The following is a 9341-nucleotide window of genomic DNA, read 5'->3' as shown; positions in this document are numbered from 1 at the left end:
ACAGAACAGACTATTATGGATGGATGGATGGATTTAATTTCTGTTTTCAGTGTTTTTTCATGTGCCTGCAGTCCAGATTGTGTTTCTTCAAACCACAAATGTGTGATCAGTTTAAAACCAAAGAGCCATGTGGCCGTGTGACAACATAAATAGAAGAGAGCGAGAGAGAATGGAATGGGAAGAAGATTGAGTTTAATGAGAAAAGGGCATTCCTGCATTTGTTTGTCTGCCTCTCTGGGAATAGCTTATGTAAGGCTGTTTTGCTTGACCTGTGACTTCAAGATTTAGTTCAAGTCTTCTTTTTTATGTTTAAACATCCTTAAAACAAGATAAACTTACTTGAGAAGCAAAATTGTGTTTGGTTTTCAGGGAGTTCACAAATTAAGCTTGTTTTTCTTACCCAATTCAGAAATTGTTTCGCTGTGGAAGTGAGCGTATGAGTAAAGATGGGGGTCCCGTGCCACCTCTGACTGCTCTGCTGGGACATCCGACTGCTTAAATTATACTCCAGGAAATGCCTGATGGAATCTCTGCTGCTTTGTTTTGCTCTACAGGACCAATGTACCTTGACTGAGCATTCACTCACTTTCTCTTTCTCTCCACTGGCTACTTTGGCAAAACAAGGAGCTTTGGCTGCATTTTTGGCCTTGCTATCCATTCATGTGTGTTTGTGCACATTAGTTAGAAAGGTCACAAGGGGACACAAAATTGTGACATCTGAGCTGAGCAAACACCTTTTGTCATGCATGCGTGTGTCTGTTTGTGGGAATTCCAGACTGTGTGTTGCTATATGACAAATTGGTCTAACGTATAGTGCACTAAATGTTCATAGGCCTATCGTTTTTCAGTTAATCCATTGGCATGAAAACAACTGAACCAAAAACAAAAGAAATCAGAATGAGAGAGAGAATTGAGGTTTAATCGTCTCAGTTGCTCAGTCATTAAGTTAAGCATGTCAGAAAGCATGAAAGATTCTTGGCGAAAAGTCAATTTGGTTTAATGATGATCGTGTTCTCCAGATTTGAGAATGGTCCATCTCGTGAGTCGTGCTCAGAAGTAAGAATATTCTCATTCTCAGAGTTCACATGATCATTGTCAAAAATACTTATAAATTAACTTATTTGATTATTTTTAAAAATTACAAAGAATCTTAAATATTAACATCAGTTTTAACGTTAATATATATATATATATATATATATATATATATATATATATATATAATAAAGGGTTTTTTTCCAGATTTGAATACATTTTTGAACCTAACCATTGATTCTCAAAACCTTTGGCCCTTGGTATATAATATAAAGGACATTTCAGGTGCACATACACACTGTAAAAAAATATTGTCGGTTTAACTAAAAAAAGGAAGTAACCTGGTTGCCTTAAAATTTTAAGTTCATTGGAATGGAAAAATTGATTTAATCATCAGAAACTCAAAATATTATGTTTTCTGAACTACATAAATTATTTAAGTTGATTTGACAAAAGAAAAAATGTTGTGATTACAAATCATGAAAATATTTTTCGCTGTCATTCTGAATCTGGAGAATTCAATTTTCAATAGTGAGTAATTTTTTGTTTATTATTACTTTTTTTTTTTTTTTTTTACAGCTACACCATCTTGTAGGTTACTTTTGCAGTGCCCGGTGTCCCTGCACTAAAAGAGCACAAAAGCCTTCTGTTTAAAGCCAACCTACAACACCGTTATACACACACACAAGCTTTCACTGGAGCTGTTTCATGAGGTTGACACTCAACCTTTTCCTTTTGTTATTGAATAAACGTGCAAACCCAACATTAATGCCAGTTGTTAAAATGCAATGCTGCTAATATAGTTCTCTGAACAGAAACTTATTTAATGGTCTATATAATCTTGATGAAATGCCCAACCTGTGTTTTTATTCAACATTACAAATTTGTGTATTCTGTAGAGTTTAAATGGGACTTAAAATCCAATATTGCACACGTAAGTAACATTTCTGTTTTAATATAAAGCTCCAGTAACAACTTGTGACAAATCATGGGACTTTTTTATCGAATTTGGAGGTGTACGGCAAATGACATCATATCAGAATCATAAAATCCTAGTTATCTCTCATAATGCTAAAAGTTCCTGTTTCACACTGAGAGCAATCAACCAGAAGCTCACCGCTGTGTGGGAGGAAACCTAAAAAAAAAATGCAGAGAAGTTGAACACAAGCTATCGTGTAAAGAAAAAAAGATGAAACAGTTTGACAGGTAGCAGCATGAGACAGATTTGTCCACATCCTGCTGTTGTGTGCAACATTCACACAGATGAGCGCGCATGCACATGCACGCTTTCATGCAGCTGAGGTAGAACTACTTGTTCCAAACACATTAATGTCACACAAGGTCAAACAAAAATCATGCACAAAACTTTCTGTTACACAATCAACATTGTGTTAGTAACCAAGTTGGCACACAAGAACAGACACAAAAGATTCATACAATAGAGGAGGTACAATGTTTTGAAACACATGCATACATGCTTTAAAAAAGATTCCAGTGGATGTCATTCAACGCCAGTTCTTCCATATAAAGTCAAAATATGTACAGTATTATAATGATGATGGTAATGTTTTGTAATGCTTTACTATACATGGTGTTGACTCTGAGACTCATTTACACCACTATAACAAAACATAAAGTGCTGTTTGTGTCTTTATTTCCACAATTTTGACCTATATTGTGACAATTATTTGAAACTTTTTATTAGTCAAATTTGGGACTTTCTTTCTCAGTGTGGTGACTATTTCTCATAATTGAAGATTTATATCATATTTATCTTTATATAGTATTGTACAATCTTTTATCATATATTCATCTTTCTTTGGGCAATTTTAGTTGAAGTTTAAAATATGGATATTTTACATAAAACGCATCACTTCTCTTCAGAAGGCCTTTATTAACCCCCGCAGAGCCGTGTGGAGCACTTCTATCATGGATGGATGCACTTTGATGAACTTCAAAAAATAGAAAGCCATTCACTGGTATTATAAAGCTTGGAAGAGCCAGGACATGTATTAATATAACTTATATTGTATTTGTCTGGAAGAAGAATGTCATATACACCTGGCTTGAGGGTGAGTAAATCATGGGCTAATTTTCATTTTTAGGTGAACTATCCCTTTAAGTATTTAACAAAAATGTAATTGTAATAATATTCCTTAATATTCCTGTTTTATAAAGAAAAGCAGCCTTGTTGAGCATAAGATAATTCTTTCAAAAGCATTAAAAATTCTCAGCACCTTTAATCCTTCATTGTAAAAAATAATCCTGTAAAAAATAACGGTAAACTTCTGGCAGCTGTGGTTACCAGCATCATATCGTAAAATTACGGTGTGTTACTGTTTTTGAAATTAACAGCTAAATACCGTATTATCAGCTACAGTATAAAACTTTAATTTAACAGCTATATGCTCAAACACAAAAACAGTAACAGTAACGTATAGTTATGGTATGATGCTGGCAACCACAGCTGCCAGTAGTTTACCGTTTTTTTACAGGATTAGTTTTTTACAGTGTTTGAATAGACGCTTTTCAGCAATGATTTCTAGCTAAAAAAAACTGTTGTTTCCACAATATTAAAAGTGACGTTAGACTTTTAAAGCTTAGGCGAAAAAGAATTAAAGGGGCTCACATGATTTCTGGGGTTAAAGAGGCTGCCAGTGAACTTGCCAGTGAGGGTTTTGTGGTTTGGACCCAGCAGTACTTTCAGCATTTGGAGTTTAGATTTCTGAATAATTTAAGCTGTAAAAAAATGTGATTAAACTGAATACAATTTTGTGAGGCATGGAAAATCTGAAAAAACTGTTAACTGCCTATATTACATAAAAAAATGAAGCCACAGACATACGCCAACTTTTTCAAAATGTCTTGATGTGATGAACCTTCGTTTAGCTGAATAACTTCTATATTCATTATAATACAGTATAGTGCACACACAATAGCAAAATCCTTTAAAATCCTATTTGGATCTGTGTCCAACCTCGCACAGAAGTATTTGTATTTGAGTGTGTGTGTGTGCTGTGTGCATAACACAACTCCCCACACAGCGGACGGATTTCCGCATCTCTGTCAGGAATTTCCTAGATTTCCTGTGCAGACTCTGACAGGGAGCTAAACAGTGCTCCCATGCTCTGCGCCTTCTCCTAAGGGTCTCGTCTGAAACCGAGAGAGGGAAAACCTCCAAGTATAATGTTCCTTCATCTTAAAACCTAATTTATGAAGGCATCCAACCAGACGGCAGGGTTCAAACGTAACGGCTCCACATAAACTGGTCCACATACGAAAAAAATCATCAGGGGTTTCCCCAATGACAAATGCACTTTAAGAATATAACTGTTGTTTGCATTTAAATAGAGTCGTAAAACACTCTGAATGTGACTTTGAGTGTGTGCTTTTGCCTCACATACATCTGGGTTTTTCGGTAGCTTTTTAAAGACTCATTTTCCCCTCCTTCTTCATTTCTCTCCATCTCTCCCACAGTTTTCATGCTGCTCACAAACACACAATCAAATTATAAAAGAGGCTAAAGCCGTGGTTCGCAACTGATTTTACTTCAGGATGCACACATTTTACATTGTGATGAACGGCATCAAGACCTGGTTTCACTGACGGTTTAGATTAGGCCAGGACTAGGCCTTAGTTCAATTAGGTCATTTAAGTGTGATTTAAACACTGCATGTTTCTCCCTAATGCCAACTTTATTGTTTTCATCTCAATAATCATTTTTTATTGCTGATGTAAGTGGTGTGTGGACTTCATTCACCTATAATGATGTAATGATTTCAAGTCATTCACAGCACCCAGATAAGCTCACACTGTGGCTGCAGCATTTTGTGTGTGTGTGTGGAAAAAACCAAGATACATTTTGCTGAGAGCTAACTTCCAAACCACACAATCAACTTACTCATATTGGCAGTTTTACTCTGAATAACTATGACGAAGACAGAGAGTTGGCTCTCGCCTTAGAGAGTTGATAGATGAAATAAAGATGTCAAATGTGACATTTTGCAAACCTGAAGAGAGTGAATAAGACAGGGAAAGAAGAGAAAGCATCATTAGCCACACACAAGATATACTGTATGGCTCAATGTACTGGATTAATATAAGGACATTTCCGTATTAATGTTTCACAGATATGCAATAACACACTTTATCATATACTATTGTCTAAATAGCCAGACCATCTGTCCCCTCAGATGTCAGTCTGCATGGCTGGGTGAATTGCATGACAGGAAAACCACACGACAAGAAACGTCTCACAATATGTTCTGTAGAGACATGCATTTGTCTCCTAAGAGGACACAACTGGCAGACCACATCACAGTCACAACTGACGTTCGCCAATATGTGAACACTTATATAGATGGAAGACCACAGTATACTTTAAAGAGGCACTTAGTAATGTTTTGCTAATAAAATACATATGAAACAATCTGAGCTGCAACTGAAAAAAGCTGTTTGACAAGTTATAATTTTGAATTCATTTAATGCCATTTAATTTAATATGTTGGATTTAATCTACAAATCTGATTTTTTTTCTATATTGTTAGTATTCAACAAAAATGATAAATGATAAGAAACTAAACAAAACTAAAAGAAAATCAGCTGTTAAATAAACTTCATGCATCTGTATGAGACTGTGTTAGCATTTTCATGCCTGCAAACTAAGAGCGCATTTTTTAAAACGATCAAGCCTCTTCAGTTTAGCGAATTCAGGTCAGTGATTTGGTATGAATTCAGGCCACTGATATTTTGGGTCAGAGACTATTTTTGGGGATTCATTTGAAGCACAGAAATTGTACCCTTTTCTGAAAAAGTACCGAAAACTTTCTCCTGAGGTAATAAGACACTCACAGTGGAGGTGTATGTGTCTAACACACACAATCACGTCATACAGTATGTAGTCTCATTGCTCTGGCCGTTGCTTTTCCCTGAAACGTGAGTTGTAATCTCACAATTGCTGGAGAGGCTTAGAGTAACGACACACCCGTTTTAAGGCGGCATGACATCAACAAATACTTATTTTACTTATTAAGAGCTATTTCCTCTTGCATAACCTCTCAAAGACAAGTGCCACATTTATAGAAAGTCCAACTCTCAGAAAAAAAGGTACAAAAGCTGTCACTGGGGTGGTACCTTTTCAAAAGGTACACTTTTGTACCTAAAGGGTGCATACCTTAATGGTGCAAATATGTACCTAAAGGATGCATATTGGTACCTTAATGGTACCATGAAGGTACCAATATGCACCCTTTACTGTAGGTACAAAAGTTTACTTTTTGAAAAAATACTGCCCCAGTGACAGCTTTTGTACCTTTTTTTCTGAGAGGAATGGCCAACACCTTAAGGTGTTGTCCATTCCTTGGGCCTGGCATGCAGGGAATTGCAACCAAAGAGGAAATTCACCTTCATGGGGCATTCCCAATTGAAGCAATTACTCACTCTGCATCTAGCCTAACTTACTTAAGTCACGGCGTGCTCCTTTACTGTTGTGGGAAGGGAACGCATCTAAACATGGATAGCAGATGTGATTATGTAATTATTGTCAATGAGGGAGAAGAGGTCATATCCTCTAAACTCTTTAGACAGGAATTTGTCTAGTGCTCAGGGGCCATCCGACACAGCACGTCCTACTTCAGCAAAAAGATGCTGTAAACTGTTATCAGCGAAAATATGTGAGCTGATGCTCAGGAGGCACATACGTCCGTTCAGAAAAAAAGTCAGATGTCATCATTTTCCCCTTAATTATTTCCCATGTGGTGTTCTCTTTGCTCTTGCATTCTTATTTTGGGGATATGTATCTCACATTTTCTAACTGAAAGGGAACTTATCTCACAGACCTAATAAGGAATAACAGAACATTATCGCTCACCAGCCCTTCTCCACATTTGAATCATGGTGATGATTTTAATGCTGTTTTATTGGTTCTCTTACATCTTGTAATCTCAGTCCTCCTTAACGTAAGCACATGCCACCAAATTTAATATCCAACCATTTGTCCTACAGACATGAATGAAACATGTTCGTGAAGCTTATTGAGGGTTATGCCACCATAGCAACGCCCTAACAACCACCCAAACATGGTGATGAGGTTTGCAGGGAAGCACCACTCACATTTACTTCAGAAAATATATAGTTTGTACAGGATAATGGTTTATTTTTCAGACATTGGACGCAATGCCACAGAAGTTAAACCTTAGTGTTGCAAAAAGGCCAGATTTTGTCTTTGTGTGAAAGTTGTGCTAGCCTCTGTGTTTGTCACCAGGGGGCTAGTCAACGCCCTCAATGTTGACACATAAGGAAAAACCGCAAGCTCAGCTTTGGAGGCAACATTAATATTTAGGGAAACCAAATACTCAATCACATAGCTGCTATCATCCATACTGCATTGATGCCAGTAGAAACAAAGACAAAAAAGCAAAGTAAGTAAAACCTGAAACAGGGTAGCGACTGTGTTGAGCCTCTTTCCACAGATGCTCCCCGGCAGGAATGAATCGTTTAAAAGAAAGAGAGGAATGGAAAATCACTCACCCTGCAGAGCACATTTGCATTTACGACATGATGGATCTAGAATGTATAATAACAGTCATTCTCACAGTCTCCCATCTCTTCTGAAATTAGACTAGTTAGACAGAGATCAATCTCCTGTCCCCTGCCTACAACAACCACAGTTTTTAGCTGATTTCAAGACTCCAGGGGAGCATGAATGTCTCAGTGAAGACATTTGAGTATATAGCACTTGAATTTCTTATAATCAATCTTTCAACACAATGGAAAACAAAAAGTTGAAGTCTTTGCAACTGGGACAAGGCAGCTTGAGGTTATGCTATTGTCGTGTCTGGGGTTACTCTGACATGCACGACATCACACTGCCATATTAAAACACAATGATCTACAAGGTAGATATTTCTGAAAGCACATTAAATAGTAATTTTATTCATATTTGATTCAGAAGATTGTTAGATTTAACTAAGAGGTCAAAGTTTGGCTGTTTAGCATGACCCATAGTAGGCTAGTAGCTACAAAAAGCATATAGTGTTTGTAGAGCAGAGAATGAAATTGTACATTGTAAGAGGATAAAAATCATTTCACTTCAATGCACTGAAAGTATGAAACCTTTGTGGTACAGTATAAGTTGCAGAATGTAGTCAGGTGGCATTACACAACAATGAATGTAATCGCTATCTAGAAACATTTAGACAACAAAAGCATATTTGGAATGAAGTATTTCACGACTGTTCATTTGTAAAGCAGGTCTGCAACGCAAAAAACGTTGAGAAAACATGAGCCATACCTGTTGTAACATAAAAGAGAAACAAACATACTTGAGAAACATACCATAAACTGGTTTCCCAGAACTGGTGTGAGAAAAATGATGTAATGTTGTCTAAGGAATTTTTATGTCAGATCGTAAAAGATTCTATCACTATCAATAGATGTGAGAGAAAGTAACACGCGGTTCGGTGAGATTAACTGTTTCAGTACTATAGATTTAAAGTAGTTACCAAAAAAAAAAAAAATGTTGAAAGTGAGACCATTTTCAAGACCATCTGGTCTAGATTCGGTGAGTGACACATTGAACTGGTGTGTATTTCAAATCCCAGATCTATGTGTGAAAGCCTATTAATTGAGCTCTCAATCAAGTTATGATGATAATATGATTTGTAATGTAAAAGGATATTAATATGAATAATGCAAAAAAAAAATCATTTTCATTAGTGGTTTCAAAATTTTGGACTTCATTTGGGTGAAGTAATAATGAATCCATGATAAACCCATGGAAAGGGTGAAACAGCTTTCTGTCATAAAAGAAAGAAAGAAAAGTTGACATTTGAGAGAAATAACATGACTGAGATACCAAGAATGGCATGAAATATGTCATATCTCATGCATCATCATCAAGGTGTCTGCGACTGACTCAGCTTTTATTATTTTATTATTTATATAGAGACACTTTTAAAAAAAAAAAGCAGGCTATATGTCAAGTTGATTTTATTAAGTAAATCCTCTAAATGTATGTAAGATTTCCAAGAATACTTTATGAAGTAAGTATACTAATATCAATGCAATAGTAGTACTTGTAAGTGTACTATTTCAATACTACTTGGGACTAAATTGGCCCACTATTAGTGTATAAAAAGTAGTATCATTGCAAAAATGTGTGTGTATAAAATATGCAGGAGCATAGAATTTAGTAAGGACGTGTCCGTACCAATGTCCAGTGACAATTATACATCCCTGGCAATAATTTCAATCAAAACTTAAAATATATTTATATATTGATGTCCCCGTCCCCACCAATTTCAAAA

This window comes from Pimephales promelas, chromosome 3 (assembly GCF_988280905.1).
Source record: "Pimephales promelas chromosome 3, fPimPro1.hap1.1, whole genome shotgun sequence".
Classification (NCBI taxonomy): Eukaryota; Metazoa; Chordata; class Actinopteri; order Cypriniformes; family Leuciscidae; genus Pimephales; species Pimephales promelas.
The sequence above is the reverse complement of the archived record's forward strand: the minus strand, read 5'-3'. Positions refer to the sequence as shown.